The sequence below is a fragment of the Zonotrichia leucophrys genome, chromosome 4, assembly GCF_028769735.1.
Source record: "Zonotrichia leucophrys gambelii isolate GWCS_2022_RI chromosome 4, RI_Zleu_2.0, whole genome shotgun sequence".
In the NCBI taxonomy this organism is placed as follows: Eukaryota; Metazoa; Chordata; class Aves; order Passeriformes; family Passerellidae; genus Zonotrichia; species Zonotrichia leucophrys.
The window spans coordinates 32,935,683-32,962,848 of NC_088173.1; the positions used below are offsets into that span (position 1 = coordinate 32,935,683).

General features: G+C 41.8%; 1 protein-coding gene across 6 annotated transcripts in view; it reads right to left on the minus strand.

Annotated features, from left to right (window-relative positions):
- PDLIM5 (PDZ and LIM domain 5) overlaps nt 1–27,166 on the minus strand; it is a 125,694-nt gene that overhangs the window by 94,371 nt on the left and 4,157 nt on the right. The gene's annotated exons all lie outside the window — the stretch shown is intronic.

Here is a 27,166-nt window from a genome sequence, read left to right on the forward strand (position 1 = left end):
AGAGGCAAGTTCAGACACTCCTAGAATTGGTTATTGGCACAAATCATTTGTCCAGAGAGGACAACTCACCTGAATGCCATCCCGAAGTGTCACTCTGCAAAAACTGTACAAGCCCATATCAAGGTGAAACCCCAGCCCAGCAAAAAGAGCCACCACACCCACAGAACTAGCAGAAGAGGCTAGAGACTGAGCTGCACTTGTGCCAGCTCTCTGCTGAGCATGGAGCTCAGCACCAAGGAGGAAATACACAAAAAATGCATCAGGGTGCAGAAACTCCTCCATGCTACATCAACAGGGGCATCATATTTTAAGTATAAAGGCACTAAGGCTTATGGCACCTCCCTTTGGCAACATGGAAGAAAAAGGCAATTTTAAACATGTGAAAGATGACAACTCAGTTTAGATAAATAAGCATGCTCTGAAGTGCATGGAGTAACAAATAAACCAATCATGGCTAATATGCTGACAGCATAAATACACAAAAGCACAGTTCTGTATGTATGTGCATTCATGCAATGGAGAGAGAACTCCTTAGGATTAGTCAAATGCCAACTTCTAGCACAATGAGATAAAACAAAAATAGCAGACATTAGTAAATCCTTGTGGCTATCTTGCCTTTTATACATCAAGGGAATATTATAGCAGTCATTTGTTTTAAGCCAGTCACGTACTGGCTAAAATCCCAAGTATGAAATATTGCAGAAAAAGAGTCCAATAAAAAGCCCTCAGAAAACAAGAAACACATTTTAAAGCAGTTGTATATTATTTAATAAATTCATACAGCTGTTTTTAGCTAAGACACACAAATCTTTATCATGAGCTAATAAGGCTCATGAGAACACATAACAATTTTAATTTTCCATTTTATATGTATATACCTATATACACATGCAATACACTCTTTTAGTTTGCTTGACTTTAAACATTAATTTTATGTGATTTTTTTATACCGTTCCAGGTGTGGGTATTTGTGTATACAGTTTTTTATGGGTGTAAAACACTGGATATGTTACTATAGACTGTGGTATACATATATCTTCTTTAAGAAAATATTTGTGTATAAATATTTATTCTTACACACACCTCTATATAAATTAAAAATGCATTTGTCCTCTATGCTAGAGACCTGTGTTAGAAGACCACTTGAAAATTATCAGCGTTGTTTTAGGCAGTGTAAAACAAAAAGCAGTTGTCCAGAGCAAACAGGAAGCTATTCAGGACAAATTTTCTGACTGCAAAACTAAGACCCTCATGCTAAGTAAATTTTCCTTACCATTCAACTGCCAAATGCATTACAGACATGCAAGACTAAAGAAACCCATGCAAACCTCCTTACTAAAGCTCCAGAGAGGAAAATGCTTTTGCACTTGTTGCAGCTAAGAACTTTGACAAAATTTCTCACTGCTGTATTTTAGCCATCTTCTGAGTTTTGCTGCTGAGAGCTGCACTCTAATTATAGTAACCTAAAGTCCGAGTTAGGCTGCAACATGTTTTTTTCTTCCTTGGACATCTGGAGATCAGAAAATTACACATACAGCTGAACAATGAATAAAGCTGGTTATCAAATAGCTCTGAAAAAACAATGAAGAAAACTCAACCCTTCAAATGTACTTCCTGCAACAGTCTATCCCTTGCTCTCAGCCTGACACTGTGCTCTGGAATGTGTCCAGCCATTCAAACTCTGGGCTTGCACAGGAATCCTGTAAGCTTAAGCCTGTTAGCCATGACAGCTCTTTGGTGTACTTTCTTTTATTTTATTTTCACTTTCTTTTTTTCTCTAATGCATGTATGTAGCCCTACACTATCAAACTAAAATCAGAGGACATTTCAAAGTTAAGACACAGAAAAAGAAACCCTCCCTATCCAAAGCAGACTTTACAATCAATATTGTCACATCTGAGGAAACAAACATTTAAATCATTTAGAGTCTTAAATTTGGGACTAAAACCAAGACTGCTCTAGCATTCTGAAAAAAAATAATCCTATGTACACTGGTGGTTACAGGCAGAGCTCAGAAACAATTCCAAGTAAAACAACAAAACACAAAAACACAGTATGCATTCATTCATCCAAATTGATCCAAGACAGATGGTATGGAAAGCCTGCAGGGTTTTCTTTCCTGTTATCTTTGTTTGGTGGGTTTGGGTGTATTTTTTGATTTGTTGGTTCTTTCGTGGGTTTTTTCTTTGTTTGGGGGAGATGTTTTATGTTACTATATCGCTGACAACTGTACAAAATATTGATCCTTCACAAAGAAGCCACAAGTTTCCATGTGATTTAAACTCTTCTCAACATCAGAAATCCAGATACAGCCTCTTAAATGCCTTCAAAGCTAAAGAGCAAAAGGCTGACCAACTCACAAGGAGAAGGCTTTTGAAAAATATGATCATACAGTGGACATATCAAGTCCATTAAACTTTTCAGGCACAGAATTTCAGGGTTTTTTTCACCAACTATTCAACAGCAACAACAACTTTCATTGTAGGAAGACTCCTGATAGATTTCAAGTAATTTCTTAAAGTAAACATTACTTAAAGAATTGCTGGAAGTAAGACTTTGAAATAGTTTTGTAAAAAAATAACAATGGGTATATCCTTTTTTTTTCCATCTTGTTTTCTTGAATTTGGCATCAACTACACCAAAAGAAAAGTTTCTGGTCCTTATAAATAGTGCTCTTTTTGACCAATATTTTGGTTTTGCAGCCACAATGATTTGGTTTTTTGTCTTGCCCTACTACCCTGATTGTCACTCAATTTTGTATACCTCAGGTTTGTGTAGGCCGCTCATGAGTAAGGCTCTGGTGAAAGCTGGTAGTGTGAGTGACAACTTATTCTTTGGCAGAAGAAAGACAATTTCAAAACAATATATTCAGAATAAATACTGGATGTTTACTGCTTATCTTCAAAAGAGATTCACCCCATCAGTCCAAATCCAAGAAAAGTTATGCCTCTTTAAAGCAGAGAATATTTCTTCACCTACTAACTAAAAACAGCAGGTGGGAATATCCAAGCAAAGCAGGAACCTGGTCCTTCCCCACAACAGGATGCAGCCATCAGCTGTGACAAACATTCAAACACACAATTCGACACACACCAGCATATAACTCACTTCAGTGAGACAGAAACCTCGAGCAGCAGTGCATTGACATTTGCCAAACACCTCCTCAAGACAAAAGAAATCAACTTTCAGCTGCAAAATTTGGGCTGGGGGGAAAAGAACCCAAGCAAGCAAAACCACCCCCATATACTGAGGTGAGACAGGGAATGCAGACAGTTTCCAAAATCACTGAGGCCCCACCTTTATTTTATGGAACTATTTAAAAAAGGCAGAAACACCACAGTCCTGCCCAATATCTCCCTCCCCAGACATCATCAGGCAGGATAAGAAGGGTTATGCTGAGGCCATCACAGACTCAGGCTGGCCACCAGAACCAGAAGGGTGCAGGGGCTTCCCACCCACGACCATGATTCAAGGCAGGCTTTACCAACCACCAAACAGCAACAGCACCTCCAGTCCTGCTGCAGCAGGAGGAAGGCAGTAATAATAACACACATGGAAGCAGAAAGTGAGAGCAGTCAGTGACCTTTGGTGAGCAATGTTCTCGTGTCATATGAGCTGGTGACATCAAGGATTCACATCAGGTTGATCTGAAAATGCACTGTGTGCATATTTCCTGCCTATTTAACAAACCAATTCTAGGGAAAAGCTTTCTCCTCATAAACACATCATTTTTGATTCAACCCTTTTCTAAAAGGAAATGTTCAAGGGAACAATGAAAATGCCACTGAAGGATCTGAGCTCTTCAAACAGCCATCCATCACGTCTTCCTTGAAATTAACAGCTTCAGACATTCCTCTCTGGCCACCTATTAGAAGGCATCAGATATCCTAAAATTACGTAACCTACCAGAGGCAGGTCCTGGATTTACAGCACACATCCCTGAGTGGCTCTTCCAGACACTGAATGGTCTGGAAGCATTTCATGCTTCTCACTAGTGTTCAGTTACACCCCGTACCACTAATCCAAAAAAAGGTTTGATTTTCCAGGGAGCACAGGGGTGTTTTCCCTGTCTTCTAAGCTGCTAGACTTAAGCAGCAACTTAGCACAATTATAGCCACAAAAATATGTTTAGGCATGCTGAGAATAAAGGATCTTCATACCTTAAATAAAAACAAGAGCACACTGTGATCAGAATTTTACATAATTAGCACCAACATGGCTACAAAAACGTAAGACCTATCCCTACTTGAATTTGATGCTGAAATTATTTTAATATGATTAAAGTTTTGTTTCACTCAATTCATGCTGACCTGGAACAATCACAGGCAAGTTAAATTTGTATTACTTTCAGCAGGAGTCTTGCAGTTGGTTACATTGAGAAAAAAAATCCTCTACAAGAAAGGCTTGCAACATAGTGGGAGACGCCTTTTTTCCTCTTCCTTCCAGCTTTCCAGTAAGATTGTCCTTTAACCTCTTGAGCACTAACTGGAGAAGGTTATAATAGCTTTTTGCACACCATAGTATTCTGATCTCTGTGCAGTCTGCTACAAGTCACAAATTCAACAGCCACACAATTGTGAGAACTGAAGGAGATGAGCATCTTACATAACCTTTTCTTGACCCAAAATGAATAACACACTAACAAAGTTACTATTTAGAAGTTCAACAGGGCCAATAGTTCACCTTTGATGCAACACAGCCTCCCTCAGGTGAGGTTTTGCAGCGCTTTTTGAGTACAGAGATGAAGAACAAATGCCAAACCATACTAGCAAGAGGGAACAATAAACATGACATAAGCAGAAACATAAATAAAGTTGGAGACCTTGGAAGCAAAATATCTTCTCAGAAATATGCCCACTTACAGATGAGGATAAGGGAATAGCAGGTTAGTGAGTGTGGCTTTGTATGTTTTCTTCTCCATCCACATATGGACATCTGTGACCTGATAGGTCAAATGGAGACATTGAAGCTCCTCCTTACAATATGTGTATTATTCAAGAGCACAAACCAACAGAGCATTCATGGCTGAAACACAGTATTCATTCCCTTATCACAAGAAAAATTCATGCAACTTGCCATCTGCTCCAAGGAAACCATCTGAGGAAGTAAGTCACTACAGAAATACAGAGGGCTTGGGCACCCTCGATGAGACCACAGTGCCAAACTGCAGATTGCTGCAGAGAACTCCAGCTGATGCAAACTTTGGTCCAGATACCAGCAAGGGTAACAACATTCCCTCACAAATCTGATACTAACCAATTCACCTCAGACTTTAACCCTCCCTCAGTGCAAGACCTCCCCAAAACCCTTCTACCTCACACCATCACCATGGGACAGGGACTGCTTTAACAAGTGCTCTCAATACCAAAGGCTCAGTGTTCCCACCAATAAAGGAGAAATCAACATGCTCTCCTCCAGGGCCACACACTGAATGCAGCACATCGTCACACACGTTCCCAAAGCCTGGGAAGCAGCAGCATCCAAACCAGGACTTGTGGGTAGGGGAATGGGGAAAAATCAGTGTCTTGCAAGTGTTTCCAAATGAATGCATGAACACAGGATGCTGGATATGGATATGGGCACTTGGGATGCTAATTGACTGCAGCAGCAGTAACAGGGTCAGTCCCACCCCTTCTTGTCTGTGTGTCCCACTATCACTGCTAACACAAGGAGTCACTTGTGCAGCAAATAAAGGAAAATTGTTAACCTGACTGAGAGTTACCAGCCAACTGCACCTTGAGTCAGAGCTACAGAAACAATTCCCATCTCCCACTAGGACCAGTCACTCGGTGACTCCAAAGTCTCTGCCCCAGGTGTTCATCCTGCTAGCTCCCAGATGTGGTTGGCACCCCCATGACAGCATCCATCCCAAGGGGACAGGCCCTGCTTCACCCCATAAGCCAAGAGCCCAGCCACTCCCAGGGTCTCTGGATATTTCATCACCCCAGAGGACCTGTCTCCCATTTATGGCAGCTTCTTACTAACATGAATTTCACCAAGTGTTTCATGGTTTCTCATTAACTAAACAAATTAAATGTGCCAATGGAAGGACAAGCACTGGCACCATTGTCTTTTGTAGCCAAGACTCATATTGCAGACCATGATGAAACTAAATCAATTGATGAAGAAATCAAATTCCAAGCCCTTCAGATGCCCAGGCAAATCAGTTCATTCCTTCAACCCACTGCACTCAACTGGAAGGAGGAAACTCAAATGTTTGAGACTTGAAAGCATATAAAACTCAAATAAAAATGACAGCAGCACAAGATGTGTACCAGGGCAGAGGCACATCTATTCTGCATTCCTACTAAACTGAGGAGGAGAAAAAAAAAACAGTACAAGTTTTCTGCATAAGCAAAACTTTAAACAGAACGTTATCTTTCTTTCTTCTTCTAGGCTAGTGCAAGCTACTAATACAAATAAAAAATAAAAGAAATGCCAACCAGACATAAAAAAATCCTGATGCAGCTTAAAGTTTGTATTCAAATGTCAATGTGTGGAGTGATTAAACCTGCCTGAGGTTACACCAGACCTCCCTGCTTGTCTGTTACCATCACATGCACTTCCTAAACACTAACCACAGCACTCACTGAACATAAAATAGCTGTCATTCCTCCCCCTTTTGCAGAGAAGACACAAGCAGGCTGGTTTTCATCATCCTAAGGAGTACAAAGCTGAAGTAGCAACTTAGCAGCAGAAGAGGAAGACTGAAACAACAGTGATCAAGCACAATCTGATTAAGAACAAAATCATCTGTCACATTCAAACACATCAAAGTGTGCTCATTACAGCCCAGAGGAGAGACAGCAACACAGAGCCCTGTTCACAAAAAGGTGTTCAAAAGATACAGAAAATGAAGGCATTGGAAGCAAATAATTTGTGAAGCATAACTAGTCAGACATGCATAGATTTAGATTTATATCACTGAAGCTAACCCAGGTCAGCAACAAGTGATGGTTAATTTCTCAGCACAGGCAAGGAAATCTCATGTCCCTGGGGCAGGATTACACAAACCTCCCCAAAACAAAGGAAGAATGTGCTCTAACTTCCAATTTATATCATTAAACATGACACTTCAATAACATAATGCCCTGCAGCTACAGGTAGTTCTCCTGAAAAGCAAGTTTTAAGGAGCACATAATCCCTAACTGAAAAGCTGATGGTACTACCCACCAAAAATGAAAACAAAGTCTATTTCTGTGCTCTCCTAGCATACCATGTGAATGGATGAGCAGTGGCAGTAGCACAGAGGCTGGGGGTGGTACATGGGGTCGGGGAATAGCAGCATTGAAGAAACAGAGATCTATGTCAGTGCTTCAGGCTGCACCTTCCTACTCAATGTTGCTGGAAACAGAGCTGAGGAGCTCTCAAACCATAAAGACCCAACTTATAATGCCAGAGGAAACACCCCAAGACTGGAAAGGAATTTTTAGTGACGATGTAAACCACATAAATACACATCACTGCAAAGGCAATTCCAGGCAAGCTCCTCTAAGTTTCTGGGATACACCAAATAAAGAAAATAGTACTAGTCTCAGGGCTCACCAACCCTGCTCCTTAATGAAAAACATTTTGATTTCCTTTTCCAAAAAATATAATCTTTTGGATTCATTGATGGAATGACAGATGGTTTAGTTCTGCATAATTAAATATTTCTAAAAAGTAGTTTCAAATTTTAAATAGGGTCTAATTAATACATTTTAGCACAGTTGCCCAAAAATGTAATCTTGGTCAAATGCTGTTTCCCCCATATATACCATCTGGAAGTAAAAATAAATTTATTGCTACTAAGGGCATGAGAGTGGTAAGGAACAGAAATAAAATGGCACAAAGCCATTTATCTCCAGACAGACACGGCTTAGGAAGCGAGAGTTTTGTCTTCAGAGCTGTGAGTTTAATTTGGTTTAAAAATAAAAAGGCAACAAAAAAACCCAATCCAAAACACATATAACACCCCCTCCAAAAAAACCAAAATAAAACAAAAACCACCCAAACAAAAACCTACCCCCCTAAGTCCAATTAAAATATAAATGGAAGAGCAAATGATAGAGAAAGGTCTCCAAACAGACACTGGTGCCCCAGAGCGTACGTGTTGAACAGTGTACTCCAAGCGTGGTGTGGGCTGCCCAGCAAGGGTCTAAACTTTCATCTGGCACTCAGGGGACATGAATGCAAGTTATTTAAAACCACAGCACATCCAGCCAGCACGTCACTTTGATATTCTGCTATAGATTGTGTTGCTGCTCTGCTTTATAATGAACCTTTGGCTTCATGTCCAGTTCTCTGGTGAAGCACAGCAGTGCCACAGCTTTAGGGTTTTAAGAATTACAGGAGACAGTTAATGCTTCTGCCAAATCCAGACGTGCAGCAGTATCCCAAAGGCAGTGAAAAAATGCCATAGGTTCTTGGAAAAGGGTCTTGCACTGAACAGAGAGAAACAAGCTGAGTTTGCAACTGAGTTTAGCCAGGATCTCTGGTCTCCTCATCTGATTTACAGCTCCAATCTTCACTGCTAAGTGTGAACAAAGGCCTTGTTTCAATGCAGAAATAAGAGAAGCATTCAGAAGTATGCACCTGAAGCCAGCTGAGCACAAAGGGAAGGGCCTGGGTGGTTTCCCAGGGCAGGCTCAGGCAGCAGTATCAGCAAGTGCAGAGAGGTCAGCAGAGGCAGGCAGGGCAGCACCCCAGCAGCACACACGCGGTGTGACGCTCTGGGACACAGGTCAGGCAGGACAGGGGACAGCCTGTGCCACAGCTGGGCCATTACCTGCACACAAGCTTCCTAATAAAGGGCAAGGCAAAAATGGAACAAAGCCCTGAAACATTTCAGACCTCTGCTCCTTCCCAGGGCGGGTAACAAATGGTTCCAGGAGGTGTGTGAAATCCAACTTTTCCTTTTCTTCTGGAAAGAATCTGTCACCTTTGCCACTCCTCTATCTTGAGAGTGAAATTCACCCCTTCTTGTTTGAGACCCCAACTAGGGAAGGGTCTTTAAAACACACAAATCAGGTTGGTTTTCACTTCAAATTCACACACAATTTAGCAATCATGCCTTTTTTTTTTTTTTTTTTTGCAGTGCTGCCAAGTAGCAGAACGGTCAGGCCATAGCAAACTATTGCATGTATGAAGCTGCCCCACAGGACACAGCCCGAGCCGCACCTTCCCCAGGAGGCGCCAGGGCAGATCCTGCTTTTCATGGGAGCCAGTTCCTAATCCTGGATCGAGAGCTGTGGTGGGTGCCTGCAGACACTGAACCTACCCCAAACTGAACTGCAACACTCAGCTATAATGCATAAATGCGTACTGATCCTGAAGAGTTTGGTAATGGGGCTGTGCTGAAAAACGTTTAAAGCCATGACCCCTGCAGGTATTTGCTGCCACCTCTGTGTCAGGGCTGGTATGCAGCAATAAAAACCTGGGCCTGGCATGACAGCTCTCCAGTGCCTGCTGCCAGCAAATCAGATTGTACTTTGAACAAAAAACTTAGTGTTGCAACATATCCCTCCTCACCGTTCTGCAGCACTAAAACAAACCAGGCAGAGAGACGCATACATGCACATTTTGTGTCTGCACTGAAAACTAATAAACATGAAAGTCTACTTATGTCAACATGAGTCTGTTTACTCCTTGCAAGAATTTATAAGTTGGCATTTCAAGAGCTTCGAGACATTCTTGACTAAAGAAAACAATATTAAATCAAGTTTCCAAGTTCATTAATATCTCAAAATATTTTCTAGGGAGCACCAAAGTAAATTTTTCCATAACTGCTGATGAGGAAGAGCTTGGTGAGAAATATCATCTTATCCTCCCCTAAAAGGTGTGACTAGTTGTGTTTTTATTCCTGCATTTTTGAATTTTGTTTTTTTGTTGCTTTTTTTTTTGGTAGCCTGGCTCAAATAATCTAAGATTTTTTTCTTCCCCAATGCAAAAATATTTGAGTTCTCAGGAGACCTGTAAGTCTTAAAAGAACTGGAAAAGAGAAACAAATTACAGTTTCATCAGCATTCAAGACCAGCAGTGAAGTGGAAGAGCAAGGCATATTTTCAAGGAAAATACCACCTTCTTATTTCATGTTCACTGTAAAGGAAAAAAAGAAAAAAAACCACAGTGGAGAGGAAAAGTTGTAGAAGGTAAGGTCATAAGAGAGTGCCAGCAGGACGTGACCACTCCAGACCAATGATGTCAATCCCAATACCCACACCTTTGTGTGTCCAAATTTTAGCATCTGCTTATATACTAAAGCACAGTGGGCAGAGTTGAATGGAATTTGCTCACAAACAACACAAAATTTCTCATGCACCCTGAAGAAATGTAAAATATTCACTCAACAGCCAAATCAGTTCTATGCTGTATTCTTCATTTGTTTGCAAGTTACCAAAGCCAAAGCAGACTAATAAAAGCAAGGAAAAATCTCTTGAAAACCAAAGTCTTATTCATCATTTATGAAAATATTCATTTACTAGTACCAAAATACATTTTAACACGTAGAAGAAACAGCATTGTCTAAGCTTTTCTTTTCTAAGCAGTAACTCTTTGTAGGGAGATTTCTTTTGACCAGATAATTTATCAAACTCTTCTCAGGAATATAGGAAATATCAACAGTATTCCAACAAACACACAAAGTGAACCATTTAAAATTGAAGAGATTATATTTAGATTAGACACTAGGAAGAAATTCTTCACTGTGACGGTGGCGAGACACTGGAACAAGTTGCCCAGAGAAGCTGGGGTTGCCCCATGCTTGGAAATGTTCAAGGCCAGGCTGAATGGAGCTCTGAGCAGCCTGGTCTGGCAAAAGGTGTCACTGCCCACTGCAGAGCCACTGGAACTCAACCATCTTTAAGGTCCCTTCCAACCCAACCCACTCTATGAGCCTCCTTTTGTCAAGCTTCACTTCAGACTAGGATAAATTCCCTTCCACAAGTTCGCACATTGCAAATTTGCTGCAGTGTGCAAGTCTGGACTGTCCTAGGAAGTACCCCAAGAAGCCTGAGAATGAGGCACCATGCTGTAACAAAGGAGAGATGGAAAGCACAAGCTCCATACCCAGAGACAGCATACAGGAAATGCTCAAGTAAATTACTGTATGGGTGAGCCAAAGGAGGAAAGTTCAGGGGGCATTAACATTTTTCTATCTGAAGAAAAACAGACTACAAAAGGTATGAAAAACAGATCTGTCGCTATACAACTTTCCACACATATTCAGCTGTCAGAAATGCTGAATGGCACAATTCAAAAAAGAGGCATCATGCCAGCTATCATATTCCTCTATATCAAGAGCAAACAAAATAAAGAAAGGAAAAAATATTAAGGCTGGAGTTTCTCTTAAGGGGATTGTATTAATTAAATTTTTTCCCACAATGTGTTGGTTAAAAATCCAAGAGATAATCTAACTTACAATATAGAGCCCTGTCTTGCACTGAAATCCAGCTTCAAAGTAAATGCACTGAAATTATGTCCTGTAATAACTGTGTAGAGTACTTCACTTACACATTTGTTATGTTCTCATTGTTCTGCTCTCAGTTACTCATTTTAAACAATAGCATATGGAGACATAAGGCACATACTGTAAGCAAAATTCCTTCTTCTCTGCAAGAGGAGAAGTCATGAGAGTTTACATACATTACAATCCCCACAGTTTACAATGACTGGGCCCAGCCCAGATATGTATGCAACATCATCTAGACCTTTCCCATACCTACTTCCAGCATCTTAATGTTGAAGTGCTTTTGAAAAGTATCACATGTTTATAATTAAAGCAGTATATTTCCTACATATATTCAAGAAAGATTCAGGTTACTATTACCCACTATTTACTTATTCCAACACTTTCTCACACTCTTGCCTGCCATGCTCCATCCCCTATTAACAAGAATTCCCCCACATAACACATATTTCTTGGAAGAGCAGCAAACACAAGGAGCAAAGAAGCTTTGTGGCGTAATACAGAATTTTCACCAGCTAAAGTCTCATCTCCCCCAAACCAGAAGAAACCAGTGAATCCGGCCCAAGAGAGGGGACCTCATCAATCTAAATATCTAAAAGAGGAGTGCTAAGAGGATGGAGCCAGAATTTTCCCAGTGGTGCCAACTGATAGGACAAGAAGCAACACAGGGGGTTCCAACTCCTGAACATGAGTAAGAACTTTTTTACTGTGCAGGGGATTGAACACTGGAGATTGCCCAGAGAGGGTATGGAGTCTCTCTCACTGCAGATATCCAAGAACAGGATGCAATCCTGTGCCATGTGCTCTAGAACTGCTTGTGCAAGGAGGTTGGGCCAGATAACCCACTGTGGTCCCTTCCAAAACGACCCATTGTGACTCGGAATCCTTGGAAGGCAAAGGAAGCTCAAAACTTTCTTCATTAAAGGGCCTATCCACATAGTATGGAAGTTTGAACTCAACATGCTTCTGACAGACAAATTAGAGAAATCAGTGTATGCATTCATTCATCTTCTTCATCCAGAATACCACAAGCAGAAGAGACCCTCCACACACTGCTCCCCACACACAGCTCTCAACCTCATTATTTCAGTACTGTACCAAACAGCTTGTTCACATTTGCACATTCAGTACTTGGAGAAAAGCAATTACCAGCTCAGTTCCCATTTTAAAGCTTTAAAATGTCACACCCAAGTCACACCCAAGAAATTCACCAGGCCAGTGCTTGCTCTGCCCACTCCTCCCCACACTGCCAGAAGTGGCTCTGTGGCATGGTAGGGGACACGCTGCCTCTCTGCCTGCAGCACCCCGCATCCCAGTGTTTAATGAAGTCCTGAGCAAGAAATTCCCACACACATCCGCTGAAAGCCTTCTCCATCTCTTAACATTCCGCACCTGCTGCAACTTGCAATGTCTTGTAAAAACTAATAGAAATATACTTCCCCCAGAGCACAATCTGTCAGAGTATAATTCATTTAGAACTTGGCTGAACGAGTTTCAGGGCACCATGGGCTTCCTGGAAGGCAGGAAAACTTATTCAATTATTCCACACACTACCACTACCACAGCTTTTTCTTTGCATATGCTGACACCAGAAGTTGGAGCCACCATTAATAATCAGCCAATTTGCCCGATTTACTTTCCTAACAGGGTAAAATTCTACCACACAGGCCATGCACTGTTTAGTTCTGAAGATCTCTAGCAAGCCAGCTGCTCAGTAATTCACTTTCCTGTACCACATATACATAAAACTGCATACACCATGTCCCAATAAAACAGCTTGTAGACAGTCAACAACACTTTGGTCACTATGTAATTGATTTAAATACTTGAATTTGATGCATCATTTTCAGAAGTTTTGAGATTTGACATGTTGTCTGTTTAATTACACACACAACCCAAATTATAAGAGATCTGCAAAAATTTGTTTCGGGAATTAGGAAAAAAAACTAAACATGAGAAAAATATTTGGCACAGCCGTGTGCCCAAAAGTCCTGAAATATTTATAATGCTACTTGACCAGCCAGCACTGCCACCCTCACACATTCAAAAACCATGAGTCAGGCCCTAGAAATAAGTAGTGCTTTTTAATCTCACAGTTTTATTGCCAAGATACACTCTGAGGTTTTGCTGGGTTTTCCAGCTTACTTTTCTTAAATCTGCAAAGCAAGACCAAAGGATTATTTTGATGATTTAAACTGAACTCAGATTTTGATACAAATACATCAATGCAAAGCACTGGGAGCTTAAAAGCAACCCCCCACAATGTTCCCCTCCCAAAAATTGACAGTTATATTGACACTCCAGAACAGCAGCAGCAAAAGTAATTGATTTCCTTTATAATCTTGACTGCAGCAGTTTTGGAAGAGCTGCTTTAGGAGTATCTCTTCAGCACGCAGGAAGACAGCAAGAGGTTGAAGACAGCTATGTGTGGTCCTGATTAACATCCAGATGAGGTTACTGGTGCATATCACAAAGCACTTGCTCCTCTTTATGGGACAACTGGCAAAATGAATCATCACAGTGAGGCCCCTCTGATGACAGAGATTTTGGCTCCATTTTATTCAAGCCTTTCAACAACAACCTTTACTCTTCCTCCCAGTGTGAATTAAAGGGATGGGGGAATGGCCAAACTGGTATCTTCTGCGTGCTTTTTAACCAACACTTTGCTTGTAGACTCCATTGGTTAACAAACAGAGATCAAGCCAATGGGGCTGCTACCTTCTTTATGTCATTTCACGCTATCACACTGTAACACCTCATGGGCAAATGACACCTAAACCCCCTGTGCTCTCCTGAGTCACAATGGCCTGAGGCGGCTGAGGCAAGGAAGCCACTAGCATTGCCATGATGTCGGGAGTGCAGAAGGGATCTTGTGGCAGGCTCCAAAAGACAGCCCCACGCGCTGGGCAGCAAGAAACTGGAATACACAGTTGAGTCATGCCCAGGAAGGTCAAGAATCTGTCAGGAAACTACAAGCCACAATAAATCTCTAGACCCACTTCTCCACCTCACGTGTAACACCAGCTACAGAATTTTCCCTTGAAGCCTGCAGTGATTTTTGGGTTGGAAACCCAAAGCATGCACGTGCTGCTGGCGGTATTTACTCAGGAATCCAGGGGCACCCAGTTGCTCATAAAAGAGCAGCTTTTTTCTTGATGCTGAAGCATTTCCTGTAATTACACCCATAAAGCAAAAGCTGCCTGTATCCAGCCCTGCTTTTCTGATAACAGAAACCCAGTGCTGGGCACAGTAGACCCAGGACAAACTACACTCTGCAAGGACTGGCACAGCTCGGAAAAATGGGAAGGAAAAGGATGGTTACAGACTTGCAATGCAGTACTAATACAATTCAAAACAGAGACAAGCTATTCCTACAGCCACTTATACCAACTGCTTTAGAGTCCAAACCTCTTATCATTTATCACTTGGAGCTCTCTGACAAACATACTATATATTCACTGGTTTTGTAAGTTTTTTAGTTTGTGGTTTTTTTGGTTCCTAATTCTTACTTCTTTTATTCCTATACCTTCATTTGCTTTATTAATCCTAAACCCTGTTAGCATCACAGGTAATAATGGATTCTGAACAGCATTTCTCTTAAATTATAACTACGAGCAAAAACTTCTGATTTTTTCAGCAGTAATGCACAAGCCTTCAGGCTAAGAAAAGGAAAGACAAAACTTAAAGGCAGTACAAACTGTGTTCCTGCAAAACCACCTTCCTCTTTCTGATAAAACAGGCAACAAACCTAAGTACTCAAACCTATTTAGCAGAAACTGAAAAAAAAATGGCACTAGAAAACCAACTCTGATTCAGTTTGAGTGGTTAGCCATCTTAAATACTGAAGTGAGGTTATTTCCTAATTCATAATGCCCATTGTTATGCACAATGTTTCCTAGCATTGACACTAACATTACTTAAATGTCATTGTGCTTAAGTCTAAACTATTTGCATGCCACCCCTCTCAAGTATGCTTTCCCAGAAGCACAGTAGTTACACATTCCACTACGCTCACCTTTATCCTCTCACTCTGGGCAGTATTTTTCTTCATGAGGTATTCCTTCTTGTGAAGTCTTATGTCCCATATCCAGCCCCCTTCCAAGTCATACAGAAATTTCTCTCAAGGGAATGAGTCCCTGCTGCAGGATAGAGGCTGATTAGGTAATCATCATCAGGGCAAAGCAGGACAGGAAAATCTCTACAAAACCTCATTTTGTGCCCTGGGAATACGTTCCTTGCTAAAAGAACAGAATTCTGAAATGGAATGTAGAAAGCAGGAATGAGAAAATTAGGACATGCAATTAAGAAGGAAAAAAAAAGTACAGAGTGAATGAGTGACAGAGCAGGCATTCAGAGCTAGCAGAAGCACTGGAGGCACTCCATCCCGTGGATGAGGTCAGGAACCAGCTGACGTCAATGACTGAGGCATCCAAAATCCTGTACTTCACCCATCTGCCTCCATACCAATGCCAAAAGTATGCCTTAGATTCATTTGCAAGGAGGAAGCAGTGGGAGAACACCCCATCAGTTTGGCCTTCCATGTGGTAGGAGGTTACAAAGTAAAGCATCAACACCAACTGGTTTGCCCTAAATCCTTCCTTTGACTGCTGTAATCAGAGTTTCCTGTGAGCAATTTCCAGTAATTTTATCCCACACCATCCAGAACAGACGTATGCACTGATCTGGGCTGTCAACTGCAACAGCAGCAGTTTTCATCAGCTCAGACATCAAAAATAATTAATGTAATTTTAAGTTTCAATGATCAGCAGTTTGTACATTTTAAAGATGAAGTGGAGATGTGTCAATGGAGGAAAATACTCCCACAGAAGAGCTACTCCACTGGTCAGCGAGTATCACATTCCCTCTGACATATGAGGGATGGTGATACTTTTATCCAGAGAGATAGTGCAAGAATTCAAGACTCCAAGCTTTAAGTGCACACCTCATGGAAACTATCTTTATGTTTTCACAAATGAATTGTATTTCTAGACATTTACACAAAAGTTGTTCTTTCAGTTAAAAATATCTACTCATCTATATTTTGTTTAAAGCTCAATTATTTAACCAGCAGTTCAGAAGTTTTACAAAACCACCCAAAAAAGGACATGCTCTTCCGGTAGTAATCTCTAGCTTAAAAATTATAACTTATGCAATAATTGCATACGCTAAGAGAAAAGGGGATGTAGCATCCACATTTCCAGGGCAAGAGTTAGCACTACTAAAGCACTTGATTTACTGATGGAATTTGGCTGTCTGGTAAAGGCCTGTTTCTATTTGAGTTCTCTGGATGCCACACAAACATCTCTGCTAGTCAATTCTCTTAGGCTAACAATCACTGGCTCATGCATCTTCGAGACAAAGTAGAAAGTTGTCTGAGAAAGGTCAGCTGTCTCCTCCAAGCAAATCTGTGCTTCTTTCTTCCTGGTAACAAATCTGAAGAACCAAAACTGCAAGGTGCTGGGCCGTGATGTACATTGACACAGGCTGAGCCTGATGCAAGAGTCATCTTATGGTAACAATTTATATGTCCACAATTGTACTTTTCCTTGAGTGTTTTTCCAGTGCCAAGGCCTGGGTTATTAGAATTTACAGGATTACAATCGATTTGCACAATGCCAAACTAATTTAATTTACAAATTATGCTCTCAGAAGAGATTCATCTATGCCCTGGCTACAGTGACTTTTGATTCTAGCCAGCTGCCAAAATATGACAGCTGGAAAGTGGAGAGAAGAGAATGTATTCATAGCTGACAGAAGTGGTTATTTAATAAGCATTCAGTGGCAGTTTTCACAGCTTAGTACGCTGACAGACATGTCCTAGCAAGTCTGGCTTCAGCACTTCTAGCCTGCACTGTCCCCAGGTATCTGCCACCACTGTGCCAGCAAATCCAGCTCCTGTGGCCAAGCCTGTTGGGCTGAGAGAACCTCTGCTGCACCAGTGCCACCTACTATCCCTGCTTAGGGCACTGATGGAGGAAGAACTTCATCTGTGGATTTGGCTTTAAGCTCCATCACAAAAGCTCAAGCACAGGTTTTCTCCCGCCAACCTTCTTCAGCCAGTGAGTAGCACTGATGGGTGTGGGCCAGTTCACATCCAAGAGGACTATTTGGTACTACATAAGCTTATTCCCACTTTTGAGACTGCCACTACTTGGGGAGGGGTGCCTTCCTCACACCTCTCAGCATTACAAGCTTTAAAGAAGACAGGAGCTCAGGCAGCCAGGTGGGATGCAAGGCTCTCCAACCATTACTGCTTCCTCTGCAAGGCTGTTTGTGGCCCCTGATGACTATTTACATTACACCTGATCAAGTCACCACTCCAACAATCAGTCCCCTACAAAGAACTAGTGCACCATCTCCCAAGAGCTAAATACATCCCAAATATATATTTTGGGGGTTGTCTTTTCATTTCTAAACAATTGCTAGCATACTACCCAAAGAACACTCATTTGGTCTAGCTTCAAAGCACTGATTTGATGGGCAGCTGCAGAAAGCCAACAGAACAACTGTCTGAAATTCAACAAAGGCTTTTGCAGGGTCCATGCACCAGCACAGAGTGGGGACTGATCTGCTGGAGAGCAGTTCTGTGGAGAAGGACCTGGGAATCATGGTGAACACCAAGCTGTCCGTGAGCCAGCAGGGTGCCCTGGGTACCAAGGGGGTCAAGTGGATCCTGAGCTGCATTAGGAAGAGCATGGACATCAGGTTGAGGGGAGTGATCCCACCCTTCTACTCAGTCCTGATGAGGCACATCTGGAGTGCTGTGTCCAGGTCTGGGCTCCTCAGGATGAGAGAGACATGGACCTCCTGGAGCAGGTCCAGGGGAGGGTGACAACGATGATCAAGGGACTGAAGCATCTCTCAAACCAGGAAAGGCTGAGGGAGCTGGGCCTGTTCTGCCTCAAGGAGAAATGACCAAGAGGTGACCTCACCAATGTCAGAAACAGATGCACAGAAATTCCACATGAACGTGAGGAAGAACTTCTTTACTGTGGGGGTAACCAAGCACCGGAAAAGGTTGCCCGGAGAGGTTGCAGCGTGTCCCTCCCTGGAGATATCCAAGAACCATCTGGACCCAATCCTGTGCCATGTGCTCTGGAATGACACTGCCTGAGCAGGGAGGCTGGACCAGCTGACACACTGCAGTCCTTTCCAATCTGACCCATACTGTGATTCTATGAATTTATCAAGAGGTCTTTGATGTTTAAAGCTTTACAAGGCTTCCATTTCCCTATCGTAATAAAATAAAAGCAAGCCCAACCCTACTTCCACAAGCTCTGTGGTTTGTAAATCTCCCCTGACTTTTTGTTTGCTTTTATCCCTCCTTTTAAAGGCATTAGGTAAAGAAAATTAGAACAGCACAGAAGGTATTGCTCAGATAGACATGCAAATTGTAGACAAACAATCCCATGAACCTGTCACCCCGAGTCTTCCACAATGTAATGCAAAGTCTAGAACCACAAAGAGGTAGAAAACACTGGATTCAAAACTACACCTGGCTTGTCATGTATAAGATGCACATTAAACAGAAAAATCTTTAATATCAGATGCACTATAAACTTTGAGATTGAGCTCCTCTGCTTGGGAGAGGGAGCTTTTGCGCAGCAAAGCTACTTTTGTTTTTCAAGGGTTCTGAACAAAATGTTCTATAGCTAGAGTTTCCACCGAAGTGATACAATCTTTTTAATAACAAAAATAGACCTTTGTGTGTGCATTTTTTGTATTTACAACATTTTGTCTTAGCTCTATAGAATTTCTTTTAAAAAACCTCAAAGGACATTGCTACCAATACAGCATCACACTTAGAGACACTTGGGATAATCTTCTCCACAGTCTGAATAAATTTAGGGTGCAATAATAACTAAACATAATCCAATTACATTCATAAGTACAAAAGCTAAATAAACAGGGAATTTTACCCTCCTGAAATTGATGCATTCTACGTTAATCCAGGCATAGCATCTAAATCACTAGTCAGGTTTTCAAAAGACCTATGAAATAATTAGCACAAAATAAAATTTTCTGTTGCCTTCCCAGGGCAAGTACTTCACATTGTTTTACTACTTGTCAGGGAAAAAACTAGATATTGAGTTAGATCATTCCTTAATATAGCCCAGGATAAGTCAAACTTCTTTCATATCCAGTTAACATGCAAACCATTTGACCTTTCCAACAGGACTACTAGAGACCTGGCAAGATCTACTTTTTAGCCTCTGGGACTTCACACAAGGCATTACATTTTACTTTAGGGCTTTGCTACAGGCACAGCTGACAGCAGTTGCAAGAGTTCATTCGTTCAAATACTTTCAACTATCTCTTACATCTACTAAGCTTAACTGTTTAAGCTGAAGTTTCAAATGAAAAAGCAACTCAAAATGAGAAAAAAACTGCAATACTACTCCATAGTGGTAAAATACTATGGACTATTCCACTTGAAATTTTCTGGTCTGCAAGCCTCTGTGCTCTGTGGCTACTTACTCAGTAGTTTTGGTGTAAAATACAGTTTTTGGTGCACCACTTATATATCTGCTTTAAGGGTGTGTATCATGATAAGATCACCAGCTTAGTGCATGTCATTTTGTCCCCATACTACCTCTCTACTCGGGATAGCATACCCAAGCAGCTACACAAAACTGCACTGGTGTCTTGAAGTGACAAAAGATGAAAAGCCACTGCGTGTGGGACACCACCCGAGTAACTGACAGTGTTGAAAGGTGAGCAATGAAAGAAGCAAATAAATGGGAAAAGGGAGGCAACCCTTATCTGCTCTTCTAAGAAAAGATAGTACCTCCCTCTGCAAATTCAGCTTGAGGACCTCACATAGCAAGGGAACCTGAAGAGGTACTTCTGTCATATTTTCACTGCTGTCACTGCCCTGAAGACCTGAATTATTCAAACTCACGGAGCACTGGCCTTAGCAGTGGCCTCCATCCCTCCTGTCTCTATTCCTCTAACAGCCACCTGTAGAAGCAAACTAACTCGACAGAACAACGGGCTGAGGCGTGAATGAGGTTCAACAAGGAGAAGTTCCCGTGCTTGGGTCACAACAGCCCCATCAAGTGTGACAGGGTTGGCTGGAAAATAGGCTGGTGGAAAAGCACCTGGAGGTGCAGGGTGACAGCAGCTGAACAAGAGCCAGTGTGTGCCAGGAAGGCTAATGGCATCCTGGCTTGTGTCAGAAACAGCGTGGCCAGCAGGACCAAGGAAGGGATTGTACCCCTGCACTCATGACTGGTGGGGACACGCCTTGAATCCTGCATCCAGTTGTGGGCCCCTCATTACAAGACAGACACACAGGTGCCGGAGAGTGTCTGGAAAAGGGCAAGGGAGCTGATGAAGGGTCTGGAGCACAGGTCTCATGGGGAGCCAGGGGTGTTTAACCTGCAGGAAAGGAAGCCCAGGGGGACCTTATTGCTCTCTACAGCTACCTGAAAGGAGGCTGTAGCAAGGTGAGAGGCAGCTTCTCCCAACAAACAAGGACAAGAGGAAACAGCCTCAAGTTGTCCTAAGGGAGGTTTACATAGGATATATAGAAAATTCTTCACCAAAGGGGTTATTAAAGCATTGGAACAGGCTGCCCAAGAAAGTGGTTAATAAAGTGGTTGAGTCACCATCCCTGGAGACATTGAAAAGATGTGTAGACGTGGCACTTCAGGACATGGTTTAGTGGTGGACTTGGCACTGCTGAGTTAGTGTTTGGACTCAACGATCTTATAGGCCTTTTCCAACCTAAATGATTCAATGATTCTATTCCTCATATTTGTTCAAACTAACCTCAGCCTCAATTTTCATTTTTTATGACCACTGGCAGGAAGAATATCACCTTTCCCATATTTCCACTGCCTTAGGCATATGAAAAACAGTTTTCTCTCACACTTTCCCTTTTATTGGTAACATATGAAATCTATTCTTAAAAAGTCAAAACAAATAATAATTAAAAAGAAAAAAAGGCAACAATGTTATCTCCTGGCTCCATACCAAAGCCAAACAAACAAACCTTTCAACACCATGTCTCTTCTCACAATGCCTTTTGATAGCCATCAGCCAATGAATAATGAGAAAAACAGTTACACTAAAAATAGCATCTCCAAATGGTGGGGAAGTCGACAGAAGCTGTCAGGCCTCCAGGGCGAGATACTTGCAAAGAAAACATGCCTAATATTTTGCAGTTACTATTCAATAAATGCTCCTGTCTTTTGGCCTCTGGAAGGACTGCCAATTTTGCATCTGCTCTGAACATCTAATCAGAGTTTATTTTTTCACTACATCTATCTTTGAGAAGTAGACACCACAAACAAACACTTTAGTTTTTCCATCATGAAATATTTAGCTTATATTCCTCATACTGTAACTAAATCATCACTTATAAGGGAAAAAAGAAGAACCAGCATTTTTTAACGTAAAAAGAATGTGCTCACACATAACATCAGACATCCCTCAGCTACAAACTCTTTGGTTCTTTTTTCTCCCAGTACAGCCAGCTTCACCTTTGGTGGAATGACATCAGCAGAGGAACTGTTTTTTTTTTAAATTTTCCTCCTACTCAGTCTGAAGAGGCTGTCTAACCAATAAGGTCACAAACAGAACAAGATGCAGACACTTTTCTTATGCCTCTTCTCCCCCACGCCCTCCCTTCTTCCCAAGCCCACACACCAGTGCTGGTCTGTCACTCTTTAAACCACACTGCAGAGTAGACAAGGGAAGGAACACAAATGGTCAGAGGAAACAGCCCTTTTCCCAATTTCCAGCACAAAGATGTTAAACTATAGTGAGACAAGAGGCAGCCAGGAAATTACATCCATACCAATGGATCTCTCTTTCCATCTTTAGGTTAAACTGAGAATCTCTCCAAAGACAGTTGCTTGCAATTCCACCAACTCTGAAGCACTAGCCAGCATTCTTAGGACCTTCTCAACACTTGCTGATATTAAACCACTTGTGCAGCTGGGAACTTCGTAATTATCCAAAGGAAAACCTCTGCTCCTTCAGGACTTGGTGCACAGAGGATGTAGACTTTGGCACTGGTAGCTCATTTGTCATTGTCAGTATATTTTTCAGTAAACCACATCTTGTAAACAACATTAAACTGAACAGAATAACACTTCTTGCTTGGTATCTTGGCAAATCCCATTCACTTCATAAGTACTGATAGCTGCTGTAAAACACAGCATTTGCTGCCCCAGAAGCAGCATCAGCAGGCACAGGCTGTGATGTCTGACAGCATCTCTGACCTGTGCCAGGAAGTTACAGAATTACAGAAAGGTTGGGATTAGAAGGGATGTCTGGAGAGGATCTGGTTCAACCCTGCTGCTAAAGCAGGCTAACTTGTGACAGCTAGCACAGGATTGTGTCCAGGTGGGTTTTGAGTATTTCCAGAGAAGGAGACTCCACAGCCTGTCTCATCAGTCTGTTCCAGTACTCTGCCACCCTTGAAATAAAGTTTTTCCTCATATTGATATGGAGCTTCCCATGTTTCAGTTTGTGTCTGCTGTCCCTTGTCCTGGGCACAGGCTATGTCTTCTCCAGGTTCAACTCTCTTGGACTTGCCTCAGAAAGTGATTCTACAGTCCCCTACTCACCTTCACAGCCCTTTGTTGGCACCCCCCCCAACATTTACTTGTCTTTCTTGTACTGAGGAGCCCAGAACTGGGCACAGCACTCCAGATGCAGCCTCGCCAGGTATCAGTACAGGAGCACAACCACACTGCTCTTCCTAACACATCCCAGGATACCACTGGCCTTCCTGGCCACCAAGACACACTGTTGGCTCACGGAGTTTGCTGTCCTCCAGGTCCTTCTTGGCAGAGCTGCTCTCCAGCACATCAGCCCCCAGCCTGTGCTGGTGCACGGGGTTGTTCTTCCCCAGGGGCAGGACCCTGTATCAGTGCTCTCCTGAACTTCCTGATGTTCCTCTCTGCCCAATGCTCCAGCCTGACCAGATGGCACTGAACAGCAGCACAGCCTGCTGCTGTGTCAGCCACTCTTCCCAGTTTCCTACCATCAGCAAGCTTGCTGAGGGCACACTCCAGCCCTTCATCCAGGTCACTGATGGTTAAGTTGAACAGGACTGGACCCAGGATTGACTCTTGGGGAGCACCACTGGCTGCAGGCCTCCAATCAGACTCTGTGCCATTGATGACAGCCCTGAGCTCTGCCATTCAGCCAGTTCCCAATGCATCTTCAGCTGCATTTTGTGCAAACCATCACAACTCAGTAACAAATCAACCCAGCACACCAATGCCAGCAGCTGCCAGCTAGGGTTTCGTTAGGAGCTCTCAGCAGCTTCCAGGATGAAGCATAAAGTTACTGACACAATTATCACTGGCCAGGCCAGCAGTTCTAACATTTCTGTCCTATTCACATACCTGCTTGAAAGACTATTTCCCCAGCCCTACACTGAAATAACTTATTTCATGCTTCCACAAAACTTGATTTTACTGGAAATGACACATACAACTTCATAAAATAATTCACACAAACACAAGGGCAAGAGGCTCAGCCAGACTCTAGTCAGCCAAAGCTGACATGCTCCAGGTCCACTCAAAACATCATTTTCCTTTATTGTCTTCTCACTATTTTCATACATCTTAATGACCTCCTAGTATCAGCATAAAGAACATCAGGAAGCCCATGTGAGTTGAATACTGAGCAGCTGACGTGCTGTACTTGCACATTCCCTATTTCATCCCAAGGTGGGCTGCTCTCCCACCTACTCCTTGAGTGTACTTTTTGCCAACAGACTTATTATCATGAGTATTTTGTCAACTATAAGCTTGCAACTTCAACACAAAAACATCCTTGAAACAGCTGAAATAATGAAAACTGAGAAAACAGCAAAACCAAGTGGTTATTTCTGAGGCAGGAGTGGTGTTTGTTTGTTTTGGGTATTTTGAAGAAGAAAAGTGATCAGTGAAGCAGAAAGAAGCTGTGGGAAACACACTGAAAGAAGCTGCAGTAGAAAAACAGAGCTGTCACTCTTTCAAGCATTTCAACACGACTATATTCCATTTAATTCCTATAGCAAGAGAAAAACAAACAGAAAAACATCTTCGGAAAGACAATAGCTAAACTTGTCACCAGGATTCAACAAGAAAATAACTTAAATATAGGAAAACATCTGATGTATTTGCATTAGGTGGGAGGGTATCTATCGCCTACAGACTACATTGATCTTTAAACTACAGCTTTGCTTGAGTATTTCCTTGTTTCTAGTCATAAATATTGTCATAAAACAGAGAGAAGTACCTTTTAGAGACTACATTACAAAAATTTTGATAAGCTACTAACATGTCAAGCGCAAATTTGGAACAAGTACCCAAACCTCTCACAGGTCATCCCAAACTAACGAATACATCATGAATACCAAGCACCATTTATTTCAATCTGCAGAGGACAGCGGTTTTGACAGTTCTAATGTTAGTCATGATTACTGAGATTATTCTGGCTTTGTTAAAGAAGCATGGAGAGCTAATCAACTTGCCAAAAAGTAAAGCAAATATAATATTAATTAAAAGTAGAAAGAAGCATAGATAGTTTTAAAAGCTACTGTGTTGCACTTAAATAACATAGATGTTGTAGATATAACCTCAAATTCTGTTAATATGGACTTTAGCATGCCTGAGAGCCACTTCATGAATCCTGCCTAGCAATCAATATACTGCAGTACTTTATTTCCAAAAATGCATTTGGTTCCTTCTATTGAATGAGAATAAACTCCTGAGCAAACAAATCTTGTTCTCATCTCCTCTAGCTTTCCTTCTTTTTTTTTTTTATTTTTGCATCATAGGTCTTGAAGGAATAAGGACAATAAGGACAAGTTGCTCTTCTTTAATTAACGTAAACCACCATGAGGAAACAGTCATATCATGTATGTACACATAACTGTGTGCATATATGACACACTGCCATATGGAATAGCCATCACATCACAGCAACCCCAGCATCACGTTTATTGCTTCCCATGAAATGTGTACAGCTGTATAATTAAACACAGCAACTTTACAGCACTCAGCTATATAAAGTGACTGACATTAGCCTGCAATAACTGTTGCTATTGGTTAAGAAGTTCTGACTAGTCTGCAATATACTAATTTATGAAAAGTCAAATGCTACCCCTGAACTAACGTTAATCTTAGCTGACCATAAGAATTTCAACTGAAGGACACAAAACAGGCTCATTTTACCCTTCAGAGGCAACAAGGAATACGCCCATTTAAACTGTATCCTGTTCAAACCCAAGTGACTTACTAAAAACTTTCTTTGAGGAACTGAGAGATCTTAATTTGTTCAAATCATTAGTGAAGAGATTAACTTTTCAGATAAACATCTCTATAAACCAGTGCTTTCTCTGTGTTTCATAAACTACACTTTATTTAAACCTAATTTCAAGGAGTTTAAACTAAAGTAGGAAATTAGCCCTCAGCAGCCCAGCATTCATCTTCAGCATCTAGAGGACAAATAAAATACCAAAGAGTCCTCCCTGCCAAGGAAGATAATTATGCTGTGTCATTACAGTTTTGCTAATATATTTTAATTAGCAGCCTTCAGATCCAGGAAGGAATTTATGCTGCATCAGGAAAAGAACGGCTGGGGGGGTGAATTGTACACAGTGTCCTAGCATACCAGGAACATGGGTGTTGAATTCTTCCAGTAAAAACCATTGGGCCAAAGCTGGATTGGCATACCAGAGCTAAGCTTTTTTTTTGATCCAAAGGAGGGGCGGGGAAATAAAAAAAAGGCACCAGGCAGTCTAATACTTGGATACTTTTAACTGCAAGTAGGAAGAAACAGTGCAGGAGCGGTGCTGAGGTGAAGTGGAGATTGTGCTTCCCCGCCCATGCACAAATTAAAGCTCCAAAACAACACCAGACCGTGCCTTTCACTACGTTCTGCTCTTGTGGGCACTGACATTTGTCATTAGGGGATCCCATAACTGAGGCCTTTATAGGTAGCTCTTGAGGCCAATTCCTCCAGGCTACTCTGTGCAACAGCGAATTCGATTCCTGCAATAAAGTTGTAGTCTAGGCTAATTCCAACATATGTTTCCTCTTTCAGATGGGAAGCCTGCTTACAGGCAGGCAGGACTGCACTCTAGATCTCCAGGATAACAGAGGCCTGTACAAAAATGTATTACCCTTTCCCAAAGCTGGTTGTTTCACATGGCTGACTGCCTGTAGAGCTTAACTGCTCGTCAGTATCACACACAGGACCCTGTGCAGGCAAGCTCCTTTGTAAAGGAGCCTGTGCCTTTGTAAACCCTTGTCATGAAAGCCCTTCTACCACCAAATCAGTAGAGTTCCATCCACATCCACACTTCATATTTCTCAATTGTATAAAAGTAACCAGCTACTGAACAAGAAATTGAATTACAGTTCAGCTTTAAAGTCCCTGCAATCCAAGAATAAACTGCCTTTCAACCCCTTACTGTCTCAGATATTAACTGTCCTAATCAGTACCCAGGCATTTCTACAGCTCTCCACTCTATTTAAACCCTATAAAAAGAATTTTTCAGAGCCAAACTGTACTTTAATTTCACCAGTATAATCCACCAGTGGATAAGATAAGCCAAGACTAAACGAACTGGAAGGGTTTGAAACCCTAGTTAAGATTAGCTAAAAATATCACCATGATGCATAAACCCAAATAGAAACCCGCTCCATCTCCCAGGGCAGTATCAATTCTGCCATCCCAACAGGTGTAAAAAATAATTCATCTTTGTCA